The following is a 15,935-nucleotide window of genomic DNA, read 5'->3' as shown; positions in this document are numbered from 1 at the left end:
CTCTGCTCCCCTCTCGCGCACACCACCGAGCGGAGCTCGCCGTCATCGTCGCCGTACCCGTGGCCACCGGCCACCCCTAGCACCGCCGATGCGCCCAGGAGCTCCGCCTCGACCCCCTCTTCCTCCCCACCGATCCACGACCCTCCGGAAGCCCTGCATCGCCGCCAACGCGCCGTCTTCAACCTCCGGATCCGACGGCCCCCTCCGGTCAATTTGCGGCCTCAGCGCGTCCCCGGCTACACCGAGTTGCTCCCCTTCACCGCTGTGAGCTCCTCTACGTTCTCCCCCTCTCCCCACCATTGATTGCGTCCCCTAGCCATTGTTTCTGTGATGGCCGAGAGCTCGCTGCCGCCGCCGTGAAGCTCGCCGTTGCTAGCGGCCCCTGCTGACCATGAAGAGCACCTGGACGAGTTCGACACGTCCCGCAGATGCTTCCCAACAGCCTAGCTTGTTCATTTGCAAGCTGCAGCCCCGCGCCGCTCGAACCCGTAGCTCCGGCCGCCGCCGTTCTGGTCGCCGCCGTCGACCCCGGCCTCCCTGGGCCCAGCTGCGTGCGCCCCTAGACGCGCGGGAGCATGGGCTCCCTCCTAGTGCCCTCAGGGTGCCCAACCGCAGCCTGTAGCGCCGCCTCGACCAACTCCGGCGAGTTCCCGCCGCTGCTGTGGTCGCCGGCGTCACCTGCTGACGTGGCGCCGGTTAATTAGTGCTAATAACCCCGCTAAACACCCCCAGAGCCACTGCCATGTGGGCCCCTGTGCTTAATTAGGTTAATATAATTATCCTGTTAAATTAGTGTTAGTGCCGTGGACCCCACGTGTCAGCTTTGACTCTGGCCCAGTCATCGTTGACCGGTCCCACCTGTCATTCACTCAATCCAGACCTGAGACACTGACCAGTGGGCCCCACTGGTCAGGTTTGACCGGACCAGCCCATTTGACCCTGCTGACGTCACTGTGACGCAGTGCTGACGCAGTAAATTCATTTCTGGATTTATTATTATTCAGGAAATTCCAGAAAATAGCTAAAACTTCAAAAATTCATAGAAATTCAACCGTAACTCCAAATTAAATAAATTATATATGAAAAATTATCAGAAAAATTCAAGGAATCCATATGTATCATTTTCATGCATGTTTGAACAATGTTTGTCCTCTGTTTTGGACAAAACAAATAAATGGCATTTGAATAATCACATATGGAGTTTGAATTTGAATCTTGTATTCAAACCAACTTCATTTAATCTGTTGCTAGTTGCATTAGCCCAAAACACATTCATATTGCCATGTCATGAGCATGCATCATGTTGTGCATTGCATTGATTGTATTTCTTCGTTGTTGTCGGTATCTGTTCCCTCCCGGTAGACGATGTTTCGAGGATGTGATCATTGACACTGATGAAGACTCAATGTTATCTTCAGAAGTGCCAGGCAAGCAAAACCCCCTTGTTCATTCCGATACAATCCCACTCTCTCGCTCCTACTCTCTTTTACTGCATTAGGACAACAACGATTCATCTGTTACCTGCTGCGGTAGCTGAACCCCTTTATCCTTTGCATGACCTGTCATTGCCACAGTAAATAGATGAAACCCACTAGCATGAGTAGGAGTTGTTTGAGCCCTGTTGTGCCTACTCATTCATGCTTGTTTGTCATGCCTGCTACTGCTTAGAGTTGAGTCAGGTCTGATTCATCGGGGATGAATCAGAGGCGTGTGAACCTGTCCTACTGTGTGTGAGCTAAGTGTGTGAACACGATTTGGTAAAGGTAGCGGTGAGAGGCCATGTAGGAGTACATGGTGGGTTGTCTCATTGCAGCCGTCCTCAGGAACTGAGTTCTGTGTTTGTGATCCATGATTCAGCTACTACCACGCATTGGGCCCGAAACCAATGGACCCTCTCGGCTTCTTGATCACCCTTGTCCTCTGTCCAGGAGTTGCAAGTAGTTTCTGGTGTTTGTAGTATGCTGGAGGCCGTGCGCAGCGCTGACCGTAGGGGTGGGCTGTGATGCGGTAGGCACGTGGCCGGGTAAACCGGGCGCCCGTTTGGTGTCAGGGAACCCTGTACACATCGTTTGGGGCTGTGAGCGAAACTCCGGCTGGATCTCCTCATGGATGGAACCCGAATAGGCGATAAACCTAGACTAGAGACTTAGGTGATTAGGTAGGTCGTGGCCGACACCCACGTTGGGCTTCCGCTTGAAGGTTGCTGAGTACATGTCGTGTAAACGGCGGTAAGTGGTGAGAGCGTGTGTGAAGAAGTACACCCCTGCAGGGTTAACATCATCTATTCGAATAGCCGTGTCCGCGGAAAAGGACTTCTGGGTTGCTTATATCAGTTCATAGACAAGTGAAAGTGGATACTTTAAAATACGCAAGATAAGCGTGAGTGCTATGGATGGCGTTCTCGTAGGGAGACGGGAGCGGATCCATAGTGGTGTATTGATATGGTGAATATGTGGACTCGTGTGCGCCACCTCAAAAGAGTTACTTGCAGTCGTAGTTCAGGATAGCCACCGAGTCAAAGCTGGCTTGCTGCAGTTAAACCCCACCATCCCTTTGTTGATAATGATGCATATGTAGATAGTTCTGATGTAAGTCTTGCTGGGTACATTTGTACTCACGTTTGCCTATTTTATGTTTTTTGCAGAGAGACTTCAGTCTCACTAGTAGTTTCGCGTGGACTTCGACGTTTAGCTTGTTACCTCAGCTACGATCTTGTGCCCCGGCAGGATCTGGTAGATAGTCAGGCTTCTCAGCCTTTTCAGTTATAGATGTCTGTACCCAGACATGATAGCTTCCGCTTGTGCTTTGACTTGTATGCTCTGATTGTTGGGTCATGAGACCCATGTTTGTAATATCTCGCTCCTCGGAGCCTATTGAATACATTACTTGAGTCGTAGAGCCATGTTGTGATGCCATGTTGTATTTGCACATAACGAGCATATTGTGTGTATGTTATTGAAATGCTTGGTATGTGTGGGATCTGACCATCTAGTTGTTTATCTTTAGTAGCCTCTCTTACGGGGAAATGTCTCCTAGTGTTTCACTGAGCCATGGTAGCTTGCTACTGCTCCGGAACACTTAGGCTGGCCGGCATGTGTCCTTCTTCGTTCCTGTGTCTGTCCCTTCAGGGAAATGTCACGCGATGAATACCGGAGTCCTGTTAGCCCGCTACAGCCCGGTTCACCGGAGTCCTGCTAGCCTAGTGCTACAGCCTGGATTCACTCGTTGATGACCGACACGTTCGATGCTGGGTCATGGATGCCTGTCCCTGTAAGTCTGTGCCACTTTGGGTTTACGACTAGCCATGTCAGCCCGGGCTCCTTATCATATGGATGCTAGCGACACTGTCATATACGTGTGCCAAAAGGCGCAAACGGTCCCGGGCAAAGGTAAGGCGACACCCGTGGGAATACCGTGCGTGAGGCCGCAAAGTGATATGAGGTGTTACATGCTAGATCGATGTGGCATTGAGTCGGGGTCCTGACATACGGACTAAAACCCTCCGGTTTATATAGACACCGGAGAGGGTTAGGGTTACACAAGGTCGGTTATAAAGGAGGAAATATCCATATCTGTATTGCCTAGCTTGCCTTCCACGCCAAGTAGAGTCCCATCCGGACACGAGACGAAGTCTTCAATCTTGTATCTTCATAGTCTAACAGTCCGGGTAATGGAGATAGTTCGGCTGTCCGGAGAACCCTAATCTAGGACTCCCTCACCCATCGATTGATGTTAATGCAAGGAGTAGGGATTGCCATGCAACGGATGCACTAGAGCTATAAATGTATGAAAGCTCAACAAAAGAAACTAAGTGGGTGTGCATCCAACTTGCTTGCTCACGAAGACCTAGGGCACTTGAGGAGGCCCATTATTGGAATATACAAGCTAAGTTCTATAATGAAAGATTCCCACTAGTATATGAAAATGACAAAACAAGAGACTCTCTATATGAAGAACATGGTGCTACTTTGAAGCACAAGTGTGGTAAAAGGATAGTGACATTGTCCCTTCTTCTTTTTGGGAGGGGGGCTTCTTTTTTTTCTTTGGCCTTTCTCTTTTTTGGGGGACAATGCTCTATTAAATGATGATCATCACACTTCTATTTATTTACAACTCAATGATTACAACTCGATACTAGAACAAGGATGACTCTATATGAATGCCTCCGGCGGTGTACCGAGATATGCAATGAACCAAGAGTGACATGTATGAAAGAATTATGAACAGTGGTTTTGCCACAAATACTATGTCAACTACATGATCATGCTAAGCAATATGACAATGATGAATGTGTCATGATGAACGGAATGATGGAAAGTTGCATGGCAATATATCTTGGAATGGCTATGGAAATGCCATAATAGGTAGTATGGTGGCTGTTTTGAGGAAGATATAAGGAGGTTTATGTGTGAGAGAGCGTATCATATCACGGGGTTTGGATGCACCGGCGAATTTTGCGCCAACTCTCAATGTGAGAAAGGGCAATGCACGGTACCGAAGAGGCTAGCAAGGATGGAAGGGTGAGAGTGTGTATAATCCATGGACTCAACATTAGTCATAAAGAACTCACATACTTATTTCAAAAATCTACAAGTCATCAAAAACCTCGGCACTACGCGCATGCTCCTAGGGGATAGATTGGTAGGAAAAGACCATCGCTCGTCCCCGACCGCCACTCATAAGGAGGACAATCAAATAACACCTCATGTTTCAAATTTGTTACATAACGTTTACCATATGTGCATGCTACGGGACTTGCAAACTTCAACACAAGTATTCCTCAAATTCACAACTACTAAAGTAGCACGACTTTGATATTATTACCTCCATATCTCAAAACAATCATCAAGCATCAAACTTCTCTTAGTATTCAACACACTCATAAGAGAATTTTATTATTCTTGAATACCTAGCATATTAGGATTTTAAGAAAATTACCATGCTATTAAGACTCTCAAAATTATCTAAGTGAAGCATGAGATTTCATCTATTTCTTCAAAATAAAACTACCACCATGCTCTAAAAGATATAAGTGAAGCACTAGAGAAAACGACAAACTACTCCGAAAGATATAAGTGAAGATCAATGAGTAGACGAATAATTATTCAACTATGTGAAGACTCTCTAACATTTAAGAATTTCAGATCTTGGTATTCTATTCAAACAGCAAGCAAAGCAACATAAAATTACATTCTAAGATCTTGGTATCTATGCTTCCTAGATCCATAGATAGATCTGGTCGCGCCGGATTTTTGATGCAAGTTCTCACGTAGAACGTGTGTTGACTTATGCATGACTTTGTTAGCCGCTCTATCGTGTTCACGGGGTGGTGGATCCGGCCGGTTGGCCGTATCGCTTATCGGCTGTATGGGATCTAAGGCATCGTCGTCGAATTCCGGTAATAGCTTGCTCTTTGGATAGCTATTTTGGTGGTAGCTTCTACCATACTTTGTTACTTTGTTCCACTTGTTGTTGAGCATGTCTTGTGCGACCTTGAGCCTTTGCTTCTGTTTCTTCAGGCTTCTCGCTGTGGCAGTAAGCCTTCTGTGGAGGTTCTCTTGCTCCAAGTGTGTTTCCGGGATGATGGGTGCATCATCGTCCAGACTATTTTCTTCCCTAGACGGGGATTGATGATGCTTATCTTTGGCGTCATCGTGTTTGGACGTCAGATCCGTACTATGTTTGTTGTTTGCATCTTGATTGTTTTGTGCCACCGGGATGGTGCAATTGTCGTCTTTCCGGAGTCGTGTGGACTATTGTTATCGTTGTTTTTGCTATGGCGGGACTTAGGGCGGCGCCGCTGACATCGGCGCTTGGGTTGCTTCTTGGAGGGGTCATCCTCCGCTTTCTCGTCACCATTGGCTTCGTTGGGGGGTCCACCATGTGCACGTCATGTGATGAAGTAGTGGTCCCGCGCCCTATGGGCGGTGGTTCCGGTTCATCTCCGGCTTCGTCATCCATACCCTCGAAGTCCTCGGAGCCGAAGTCGAGCATGTCGGTTAAGTCCTCGATAGTGGCTACTAAGTGGGTGGTGGGTGGGTGGCGAATTTCTTCGTCATCCGCATCCCATTCTAGCCGGACATAGTTCGGCCAAGGTTCTCCTGACAAGGAGAGAGACCCTAATGAATTTAGCACATCCCCGAAGGGTGAGTGCTGAAAGATGTCTGCGGAGGTGAACTCCATGATCGGCGCCCAGTCGGACTCGACGGGCACGGATATGAGCGGCTCAGAGTCCGTGGCTGTAGATGAATCCAGTGGTTTGGCGACACGGCTCTCATAAGGGGTGAAGTCAGTATCCGGCTCTATCGCCACTGAGAGTGCGGCCTCCATGGTGGGGTCCATCCCTTCACTCTCGGATGGCGCGACTTGCTCCGGATTGATGGGCGGAGTAGCTGCGGATGCGATCTCCCGAATACTGTCCGACGGCAGAGGTACATCATGCTCGTCAAGACTGTATGGCGCGTCCGACATGGGCTCGAATCCGTCGAAGATCAAGTCTCCACGGATGTCAGCCGTGTAGTGCAAGTTTCCAAATCTGACCTGATGGCCAGGGGCGTAGCTCTCAATCTGCTCCAGATGGCCAAGCGAATTGGCCCGCAGTGCAAAGCCGCCAAATATGAAGATCTGTCCGGGGAGGAAATCCTCACCCTGGACCGCATCGCTAGCGATGATCGAAGTAGCCATCGAGCCTTATGGTGACGACACAGTGGAACTTTCAATGAAAGCACCAATGTTGGTGTCAAAACCGGCGGATCTCGGGTAGGGGGTCCCGAACTGTGCGTCTAAGGCGGATGGTAACAGGAGGCAGGGGACGCGATGTTTTACCCAGGTTCGGGCCCTCTTGATAGAGATAAAACCCTACGTCCTGCTTGATTGTTCTTGATGATATGAGTATTACAAGAGTAGATCTACCACGAGATCAGAGAGGCTAAACCCTAGAAGCTAGCCTATGGTATGATTGGCTGTTGTCCTACGGACTAAAACCCTCCGGTTTATATAGACACCGAAGGGGGCTAGGGTTACACGAGGTCGGTTACAAAGGAGGAGGTATACATATCCGTATTGCCTAGCTTGCCTTTCACGCCAAGTAAAGTCCCATCCAGACACGAGACGAAGTCTTCAATCTTGTATCTTCATAGTCCAACAGTCTGGCCAAAGGATATAGTCCGGCTGTCCGGAGACCCCCTAATCCAGGACTCCCTCAGTCATTTCATCCCCTCTCATTTAACTTTCAAAAAGTTTCAATTTCACTCACTTTCAGTCAATCAATCACACCACAATCAAGCAATCAATCAAATCTATCTATTTAATATAACATTCCAAAATTTAGAATTTTGGGATGTTACAAAGTCCCAATATTATCGCATAGCCTATACCATGTCAATGCCTTCTCCTTCAAAGATAAAGGGAAGACCTTCTTCTTGAATTCATCCTTGAGCAAACCTACAAGCTTAAATAATCCACAAACTTCATCCACATTGATTAGATGCATATTAGGATGTAGTGTTCCATCTCCTGCATAAGGATTAGCTAGCAGTTTCTCTGTCATACCCGAGGGAATTTCATAAAAAATATTTTCAGTAGGTTTAGGAGCAACTCTTTGTTCTTCCGGTTGAGGTGAAGATACCCCGAACAAACCCCTCAAAGGATGATTTTCCATAGTGAGAAGTGACAGTAAATTTCAGCACGTAATATAAATGTTTTCTTACCAAATTCCACTTACCAAAGGTGCTTCACTCCCCGGCAATGGCGCCAGAAAAGAGTCTTGATGACCCACAAGTATAGGTATCTATCATAGTCCTTTCGATAAGTAAGAGTGTCGAAGCCAACAAGGAGCAGAAGGAAATGACAAGCAGTTTTCCGCAAGGTATTTTCTGCAAGCAGTGAAATTATCAGTAATAGATAGTTTTGTGATAAGATAATTCATAACGGGTAACAAGTAACAAGTGTAACAAAGGTGCAGCAAGGTGGCCCAATCCTTTTTATAGCAAAGGATAAGCCTGGACGAACTCTTATATAAAGCAAAGCACTCCCGAGGACACATGGGAATTACTGTCAAGTTAGTTTTCATGCTCATATGATTCGTGTTCGTTACTTTGATAATTTGATATGTGGGTGGACCGGTGCTTGGGTGTTGTCCTTACTTGGACAAGACTCCCAGTTATGATTAACCCCTCTCGCAAGCATCCGTAACTACGAAAGAAGAATTAAGATAAGTCTAACCATAGCATGAAACATGTGGATCCAAATCAGCCCCTTACGAAGCAACGCATAAACTAGGGTTTAAGCTTCTGTTACTCTAGCAACCCGTCATCTACTTATTACTTCCCAATGCCTTCCCCTAGGCCCAAGTCATGGTGAAGTGTCATGTAGTCGACATTCACATAACACCACTAGAGGAAAGACAACATACATCTCATCAAAATATCGAACGAATACCAAATTCACATGATTACTTATAACAAGACTTCTCCCATGTCCTAAGGAAAAAATGTAACTACTCACAAAGCATATTCATGTTCAAGATCATAAGGGTATTGAATATTGTTAAGGATCGAACATATGGTCTTCCACCGAATAAACCAACTAGCATCAACTACAAGGAGTAATCAACACTACTAGCAACCCACAGGTACCAATCTGAGGTTTTGAGACAAAGATTGAACACAAGAGATGAACTAGGGTTTGGGAGGAGATGGTGCTGGTGAAGATGTTGATGGAGATTGACCCCCTCTCGATGAGAGGATCGTTGGTGATGATGGCTTCGATTTCCCCCACTGGAGGGAAGTTTCCCTGACAGAATAGCTTCACCGGAGCCCTAGATTGGTTCTGCCCAGGTTCCGCCTCGAGAGGGCATTGCTTCATCCCTAAAGCTTCCTTATGATTTTTTTCCAGGTAAAAACCCTTCATATAGCAGAAGATGGACACCGGAGACCTACCAGGGGCCCCACAAGCCCTAGGGGCGTGCCTAAGGGTAAGGCGCGCCCCCAGGCTTGTGGCCACCTGGTGGGTCCCCTCTGGTATTTTCTTCGCCTAATAATTCTTATATATTCCAAAATAATTCCCCATAAATTTTCAGGACTTTTGGAGTGGTGCATAATAGGTCTCTCAGATTTGCTCCTTTCTGGTCTAGAATTCCAGCTGCCGGCATTCTCCCTCTTTGTGTAAACCTTGTAAAATAAGAGAGAAAAGGCAAAAGTATTGTACCATAATGTGTAGTAATAGCCCATAATGCAATAAATATCAACATAAAAGCATGATGCAAAATGGACGTATCAGCCTACACACACCTTGGGTGAACGATCTAAAGAGATATAACGAATGTGCGTGATGGAGAGAATGTTGTGGGAGGGTGAGAGGGAGGCGGGCGTGTGCATGCATGAGAGAAATTTAGCGCTAGCTACAAAGAGAAGAGGATTGTGTGGGTGTAAAAGACGAACAGAGATCATAATTCATTATAAAAGTGGATTTGGATATTTGAACAAGAGATCATAGTGTTTTAAACTAACGCATGCATGAATATAATGGTGATACGCATGGTGTGGTTATGAACATGTTCAGTTATACTACATATAATATATATATAACATTTATTTGAATTTGTGATAATGTGTGGCTTTTGCAGCTCATAGCTAAATACTTGTCATAATGTAGGGGGCGGGGCACTATACTTTGTGTGATAAACACGGTGTACATATGACACATGGTTTAGATTATGAAGATCTAGCTAGTACATCAAATATACTATCATTTGGAATCAACATCAAGTGTATTCAAAATTTTGAATTCGAGTTCATATAGTACACATAGTTCATATCTAACTCTATATTAATCATGTGATGTGTTATTAAAATAATATACAAATGATGGTTTAACTTGGCAATAATCATGATTGTAGATTCTTATTCAAATAGAGAAACGAATTCAAATTTAGTTCGAATTGCAGTGGTAGTATAGACATTTGGAATGCACTAAAATGTTCGTATGACACCCAGCGAAAAAATTTAATTGGATATAACATGGATTCATAGTTTTGAATAGCATTTGTACAGTAAAACGGGACAAGACTCTCTCTTTGTGTGGTGCGAATAGTTTTTTTGTTTTTTCATTGAGGGAAGTGCGAATTGATTTGGTACGTACATTATTACATGTTAGGCTTGTCCCAAAATTTCAACCGGCACCTTGTTATCCCGGAAATTCAGATATCGCTTTGTCTCTATGTGCTCCAAACACTCGCTCCTTCACAACCCGCGTCTTGCTATCCCGAAATTACAACTCGCGCGAAAACTCCCTCCAGCTGCCAAATCCCAACACGCGAAATCCCCCTTCTAATCCTGAGCCGAAAGGGCCGCTAGTTCAAATTGGTGTGCTACTTTTGTAACACACCCTACATTTTGGACAAGAGCGTCCCTAAGTCATGGTTTGCCCCTCCCATCACCTCCTTTTCGCCATTCGAAATCCTAGGCCGCCATAACCTCTCTGCTCCAGCCGTGAAACCCCACCCTACTTTGTCCACCACCCCACCGCTGCCCCGACAGAGCCTCTTCCCCGACGACGTTGTCCACCGCAACTGCTCGACGTCCCTCATCCACCGGCCCAGATGAGGATCCATTGTCGATCGTCCCGCTGGTTCAGCAGCCCCGTCCTCCACCTCCAAGGAGCTGCTCCGATGATCGTCTCGTCTATCGCGGCTGATCCATCCCCACAGCGTCGCCTTAACCTGCTCCACCAGAATCGCAGCATCCTCACCAACTCCTCGGATGAAGCTGAGGCCTAATTGGCGCCACCAAAGAGGTTCTACAGTAATCGCTGGATTTTCTTCTTGATTCAATCTAACGGTGTTGCCGGCGCTCGGTCCCGAGCCGCCATGGTGCGGCTCCATCTACGGCGGCATCGCCATCCACTTCCTCCACAGTTTCGCTCCCTCGGCGGCGACGTCCACATCAGTATAAGCTATTGTTGCTTCTCTGCTCTTGCTCTCAGTCACCTGCCTGGTCTGCTCTAGCTCTTTCTTGTGCTGCTGCTCTTGCTCTTGCTTGCGATGCTGGTCTACTCTTTCTCACACTACTGTTGCACGAGCAGCAGCTCTGGCTCTCGCTCGAGCTCCTCCTCCTGCTGCTCCTACCCAAGATGCTGCTACACTAGGCGCTGCTGCTGCTCTGCCACTAGTGCTTGAGCGACCAAAACTATTAGTGCACTACTTTTCTGCTACTAGTGCGTTCAGTTTCGATAGTAAAATTCAGTTTCGACAGCAAAATTCAGTTTCGGCAGTAAAATTCAGTTTACCAGTTAAATTCAGTTTCGACAATTAATTTCATAGATGAGCGGCTGATGTAATTTACATCTAGCACTTTTTTATTATGTATTTTACATCATCTATTGGAGATGCTATTAGAATACCACTTCTGGTTAACATTGTCTCTCTTGTCCTGGTTCAGCCTCGCCATCGTACACCTCACCGGAGCTGCTCCAACGATGAAACCCTCCATCACAGTGGAGCAGTACCCTTGGCTCCATCTCGAGACGCCTAAGATCTTCTTCCCCTCCTCCGACAGCCACATCAGCCGCAGCATCCTTAGCGACCAACCCAATGATGCTAAGATCGACATGGCTTCGTCAAAGAGGTTGTACACTTGCTGCATCGCTTTCTTACTCTACATGTTATATATATTGTCCACTCAGCACGTGTAGTAACGTGAAATACGATTAGTTTCTCGTATATAAAAAGCAGTGAGGTACCAGGCAACTTAGCTATCCATGATGGACTCTCTCGAAAGTCATCATTATTTATCTCTGTTGTTTGAGCTATGCATGTGTAGATGGGCCTGGGAGTTGAGCTAGTAGGGTAGTGGTCTGGGTCCAAAGTAGTAGACATAGCACAAAAACATTTTTGGAGTGTAGGCTTTAACCTGTTCAAGCCTTCCTACTAGAATTGCCAGTGGTTGAAAGGAAAAGTGAAGGAAAAACATAAGAATTGGAAAGTTTCCTATGGCACTACTATTCATGCATTTGGTTCAAAGGAATGGAGCAAAGGAAAACTGTAGGATTTGTTCCTTTAGTGTCTCTTTCAAAGAAAAACCGTAGGAATTTTAATATCCACTTGGCCCTCCTTTTCAAATTCCTGTTCATGAAGAAGAAGACTAGGTGATAGTAGCATAATAGCATTATAAATGTACATTTTCTTGTGGCTTGACATAATTTGACCATGCTTCTTTGCATTCCTATGACTTTTAAATTCATGTGAACCAAACACCCAGATTGACAGAAAGCCTATGATTTTATATTCTTTGTTTTGCACATGCATTCCTATCCTATTACTGTGTATTTCCCATCCCTAGGTTGTTAGAATCCTCCAATTCAAACGAGCCCTTACAAAATTACTTCTCTTATAGATAGTTGTCAAATAAAACCTTGTGTGGTTTGTCCCACTCCTGCCACATCGTCGTCCACCCCAGCTCAGCTGCTCCAACGACGGAAGGGTCCACCACACCAGGGATCCGTGCTCCAGACTGTCTTTCGTCGCCTCGGATCTTCTTCTCCACCGCCGGCAGCCACGACAACTACATTACCATCATCAACTGAGCAGATAACCTTGAGGACTAATTAAACGGGTCCACAAGAGAGGTCACACTCTTTCATGTCTGCTTACGTTATGCATCTCTTAATATTACATGCTACTTTATCGTCATGTTCACCAATTAGACTCCGAGTCAGCTCCAAACAAATGCTCCAACTTGAGTTTTAAAATGGTTGTGGGGTACATATCGCGGCCGCAATCAATAGTATCTGTCTACTATCTGGTAAATCTCTGGTGTCTACTATGAGTTCCATGTTGGGTGGGAAACAAACAGTAAATAAGACATTATCTGTATTTTTTAACTGAAGCTATTATCTTCCTGCTATCATTGATTTTGGGTCTATCCACAGGTTGCTATCATCACTCTAGATTTCTGCATGCCCTCCTTACATAATCTCACTATGTTTTATTCTTATGCATGTTAGTTATTGTACACAATGGTACTGAACATGTAGAGCAAAAGAGACGAGCCTTGTGTGGCAATAATATTTCATGCAGACGTCGCTCCATGGTGGGCGCAAAGGCAGCCCCCTCCCCCCATTTCAGATTGTAATCAAGAGGAAAATAACTGTTCTGAGGGGGATTCAGAAGGAGCAGACCACTCCTATTTACCCCCTGAGGTCTTTTCTCTAACTTGGCATGCTGATGTTGGTCATAGCATGCCTATGGTGCCTTGCATTGCTTACTTTATACATCAAATATGTTATCTGCTTAGTTTAGACATGCTTTGTGTGAATGTCATCTGTTTAGTTTCTATATCATATATGTGAATTATGCAACGCCATCTTGTTTAGCCAGGCATCATATATGTGAATTTTGCAATGCCATCCTGATTAGCCAGTCATCTTTTATGTGAATTATATCATACCATCCTTTTTTTCATTACGTATTACATTTGTCAATAATGTTAGTACATTCAACTACTCTTCATGTGCATCAGCCATTTGACACGGTGATGGAAAAATCTGGAGTGAAAACAAGGTCTTAAAAGCAAACAATGCTATCTGATGAAGCGCATATCTCGCTATTTACGGATAGCTCCTCAGAGGAGGATTTAGAGACAGATGACCAGTCCTATCCCCCCCGAGGTGTATGCTCTAGCTTGGCAGGGTTATGTTGCTCATATTGTGCGTATGGTGTCTTGCATTGCTATGTCATTTTCTTAGTTTAGACATGCTTTGTGGGAATGCCACTTGTTTAATGTCTAATTACCATATATGTGAATCATGCAATGTCATCTTGTTGCAAGACATTATATATGTGAATTATGCAATACTATCTTGTTGTAAGGCATTATATATGTGAATTATGCAATGCCATGTTGTTTAGTCAATCATCATATATGTGAATTATGTCATGCTATCCCTTTTTTGTATTATGTATTCCATTTGTCGACAGCGTTTGTATATTCACCTACTCTTCCTATGCATCAGCCATTTGAATCAGTGACGGAAGTATTTGGAGTGAAAACAAGGTCTTTAGAGCAGACCAAGGCCGGGCCGGCAAAATTCGGGCCCTGTGCGAAACTACAAAATGGCGCCCTATCACACTAACAAAATGAAATCACAAGCAATTATAATGTATATATGTATCCCGCAAAAAATAATTATAATGTATAATTGTATATAATATAATGTTTTCAACCGAGGGGGTGTCTGAGGACTATTGCCAAATTGTCGATCGATCCGCCTGTATGTTGTAGCAACGGTGACGCGGTCGCTGTTTTGCGATCGATCTGCTACCTATGTTACATGGATACGGCAGGTATATTTGTGGGTAGATGATGAATAAAATGGTTCAACAGTGCATTAGAAAGTAAATTAATAATAAATTGACTTATGTCTTACAAATTTTCAGGAGCGCTCAAAGTACGAACAACTTGCCTTGTAGACTGTAGTTTCCCGTAAGTCTTCTGTAGTTGCATACTACTTTGTTTATTTTTTTTCTATCGATGGATCTGAGTGTTTGTATGGAAAGATCTAAATGCAAATTTTCCCTAATAGTTTCTCTTCGTTAAGTCCCCAGCACTAGCAGCATGGATGGTGTACAAAATAAGAGTAAGGAGGCTGGATCAATGGAGCTTACTTGCGATAGCGTGATGGATCGGTGAGACGCTGCGTTGCTGCTGGTGGCGCGGAGAGACCGACAGATGGCGATGTGGAAACTGATAGGTGACGGCGGCGCCGATATGTAGGAGTCATTGTGCGCGAGGGCTTGTGTTAGCGACCAGAATTCTAGCAATCAGGCGGCGATTGACTCCTGTCCCGTAGATCCCGTTTTTCTTTTTTTTTTTTGAAGGTGTGACGAGGTTATGATCGCGAAGCGTGGGATCGCCTGAGATCGAGCAGCGATGTGGCTCGCGCATAGACTCATGCGGAGTCATGGACACCAGCGGCCCAGGCCCAGGAATAACATTTTTTCTGAGAAATATACATACTAGGCCTATAAAAATTGGGGGCCCCAAATTTTATTTCCTTTGCGAGCCGCACACTCTATACCACTATGGGCCCGGCCCTGGATCAGACAATGCTACCTGCTAAAGCATACATCTTGCTAGTTTAGAAATAGATGACGAGTCCTATTTCCCCCCTGAGGTGTATGCTCAAACTTGGCAAGGTTATATTACTCATATCATGCATATGTTGTCTTGCATTGCTTAGTTTTTATATCATATACACAATATTAAATGCCATTTTCTTAGTTTAGACATCATATATGTGATTGCCATATGCTTACTTGCTTAGTATATAAATCATGGATTTGAATTATATCATGCTATCATGTTTACATAGACATCATCTATCTGAATTATGGCATGCCAACCCATTTAATAAAGACATCATATAGTTATATCATCTAATCCTGTTTAGTGTTTACATAGTCATCATATTTTGAATTATGTTATTCTATTCGTGAATTATATCATGCCATCATGTTTCCATATGCGACATGTATGTGAATTATGGCATGCCAACCTATTTAATAAACACATCATATAGTTATATCATGTCATCCTATTTACATAGTCATCATATTTTGAATTATGTCTTTCTATCCTGTTTAGTTAGCCATCATATATGTGAAATTGTGTCATGCTATCTTGTTTATTTAGCCATCATATATGTGAAATTGTGTCATGCTATCATGTTTGGTTAGACAACATAAATGTGAATTGTTTCATGCCCTCTTTTATTTCTCACTATCCATTGCACATGTCTATCATACAATGTCTATACATTCAATTAATTTTCTTGTTTATCAGCCATTTGAATTGGAGGGGGTGATGGCAGTATCTAAGGGAGTAACAACATGGTCTCCATAAAATATAGTGCTACCAGTCGATGTAGATAGAACCACG

The sequence above is a fragment of the Triticum dicoccoides genome, chromosome 7A (genome assembly GCF_002162155.2).
Source record: "Triticum dicoccoides isolate Atlit2015 ecotype Zavitan chromosome 7A, WEW_v2.0, whole genome shotgun sequence".
Classification (NCBI taxonomy): Eukaryota; Viridiplantae; Streptophyta; class Magnoliopsida; order Poales; family Poaceae; genus Triticum; species Triticum dicoccoides.
The sequence above is the reverse complement of the archived record's forward strand: the minus strand, read 5'-3'. Positions refer to the sequence as shown.